Source organism: Neophocaena asiaeorientalis, unplaced genomic scaffold (genome assembly GCF_003031525.2).
Source record: "Neophocaena asiaeorientalis asiaeorientalis breed wild unplaced genomic scaffold, Neophocaena_asiaeorientalis_V1.1 scaffold293, whole genome shotgun sequence".
NCBI classification, from domain to species: Eukaryota; Metazoa; Chordata; class Mammalia; order Artiodactyla; family Phocoenidae; genus Neophocaena; species Neophocaena asiaeorientalis.
The window spans coordinates 2,399,547-2,402,038 of NW_020173920.1; positions in this window are offsets into that span (position 1 = coordinate 2,399,547).

Here is a 2,492-nt window from a genome sequence, read left to right on the forward strand (position 1 = left end):
CCGCGCTCTCCTCCTCTGCGCCCGCGGCGGCGGCGTGTAGCCGGAGCAGGGCGAGAACAAGGGCGGGCAGCAGGGGGAGGTAGGCAGGGGAGGGGGGCGTTCTGCACTCCGAAACGGCCTTCCGCCGCCACCGACGTAGCGAACCCCCCCTCCCCTCCGCGGTGGCGCCTGGATCACGCTGCGGGGAGAGCCGGCAGGCTGCTGGGGAGCGCGCGCGGCGAGCTCGGGACTCCCGAGCCGGATATGAGGTCACGTGATTGCCTCATCCAGCGCCGAAGGCGGAGGGGCGCAGAGGGGAAGTCGGGAGGGGAGGGGCGTGGTGGGGGGGGCGAGGGGGGGCCCCGCCCCCCTCCTCCTGTTTGGTCCCGTCCCCCCAGGCAGGAGGAGAAAGAAAAGGGTGAGGGAGGGCACTACAGAGGAGCCGGCTGTTGGGGAGGGGATGTTCCTAATGGAGGACTTCATTTTTTTGGCGGGAGGAGGTGGAATTTGCCATCCTGGCCGTGCAGACCAGATCATAGTCCAAATCCCCATTTTATGAACAGGGAAACTGAGTCGCAGTGAAGGGCCTAGCTTAACTTGCGCAGAGTCAAGGTCACAGAGGTAGCTTGTACTAGAATGATGGAGAGGAGGTCAGATCCTGGCTCGCAATCCAGGTACCTTTCATTCCTTAACAGCAGACTCCCCCCTCCAAAAACAAACCAAAAACCATAAATTGCATTTAACAACCTGCTTGGCTCGCCCGACCTTGGGCTGAGGACTGGAAGACGTACCCAAGAGAAAGCTCCCACGCACCCACTACACCGCCTCCAGCGGTAAGGAGTTTCTTCCGACAGCGATGGATGCAAATTAAATACTTCCCTCCGCAGAAGATTTATCTCGGAGAAGGGCCCCGGCCGGATGAACAAATCGCGAGTTTGGTTTTCGCGACGTCCCTTCGGTGACTCGCGCGAGGAGCGCGCTCAGCCATCTGCCTCCTCGGGCTCCCGCCATCTGTCGGCCGTGAGACTACCTTGCCCGCGCCCTTCAGGCCCGGCTATCACTGTTACTGTCATTCACCTTACGGCTAACAGAACTCCCAGCTGCTGGAGCTTAAGAAAGGAGGAGACTCAACGACCTCTGGTGCACAGCACTTGGGCATATTTGCCGAGGGCAGGGAGCGTTCATGCTCCGGTTCATAGCTCATGATAACACTAGGCGGGGGGCTGCCACCCTTGGTCCGTGACACGTATTGACACCTCATCTGGGGGCAGCACACATCCCCAAGTCCGCGGCACCGATGTCACCTCACCGGGAGCCAGGAACACGCTGCTCCTGGCCCGTAGGTTGTGTGGAGCTGGACGGTTTCCACGCACTTCCTGGTACCACGTGGCATGGACTGCGCACGGGACCAGGATGGATCTACAGCTCTACTCCCCGATTCCTGGGCTCAGTCTCACCGTTTGTTTTCCCCCTCAAATGATTAAATGAGTTAAGGAGCGTGGAAACGTTGGGCAAACTCTAAGAAGCGGCCTTGGCGGCGTGGAGCCCTTAAAGCCTCCTTCCTCACCTCTCTGGGCTCCTTGGCTCATCGCTGTTTTCCCTCAGCCTTTAAACAAGCTTAGGTTCTAAAAACAAAACTATCTCTCTTCCTCTCATACAGACCTCTTAAACGGTGGTGTATCCTGCTGACTCCACTTCCTCCCTTCTCAGCACTAGGCACTCAAGCTTCCCCTCTTCTCCCCCCACCCCAACACCTTTCCTCACCCTGTTAGGGCAAGAGTAACCCATGACCTTCATTTTCCCAAATCTAGCAGGCATCCTGCAGACCCGTATCTTTCTGAATCTCTCTGCTACATTTGACAGCTTAGATGACTTCCACCTCTGGAATCTCAATACTGTCTTGGTTTTCAGAAGATGTGAGAACTCTTCCAGTTCTCACATCTCAGTAAATAAAGCCTCTTCCTCCTTGGGTGGCACCTTAAGTGCCACTGTTGCCCGTGAATTTAAGGTTCTTTCTTCATTGTGAAAGAATTCGGAGACTATGTGGTAGGTAAAAATTAGATTTATTTAGAGAGAAACGCACTCCACAGACAGAGTGTGGGCCATCTCGGAAGGCAAGAAGCAAGAGTCCTTGAAATATGGCATGGATTTCGTAAGCGAATGAGTGGGAGGATTATTCCAACTGTTTCGGGGAAGGGGTGGGGATTTCCACTTTTTGACGTTTTATGGTTGGCCTCAAAACTGTCATGGGCCTGTGGGTGTGTCATTTAGCATGGTATTACAATGAGCGTATAATGAGGCTCAAGGTCTACTGGAAGTCGAATCCTCCACCATCTTGGACCTAGTTGCTTCTCATTAGTTTTTGTCATGTACTATGGCTGTGTCATTTTTTTAAAAAGTTGTGCCCTGCCCCTTTCTATCCTGTTTTACCACCAATTGTGAGTCTGCACCTTATATGGAAGACTCCACTGCAAGCCCACAGCTCGTCTCATTCCACTCTTAGGAAATCACCT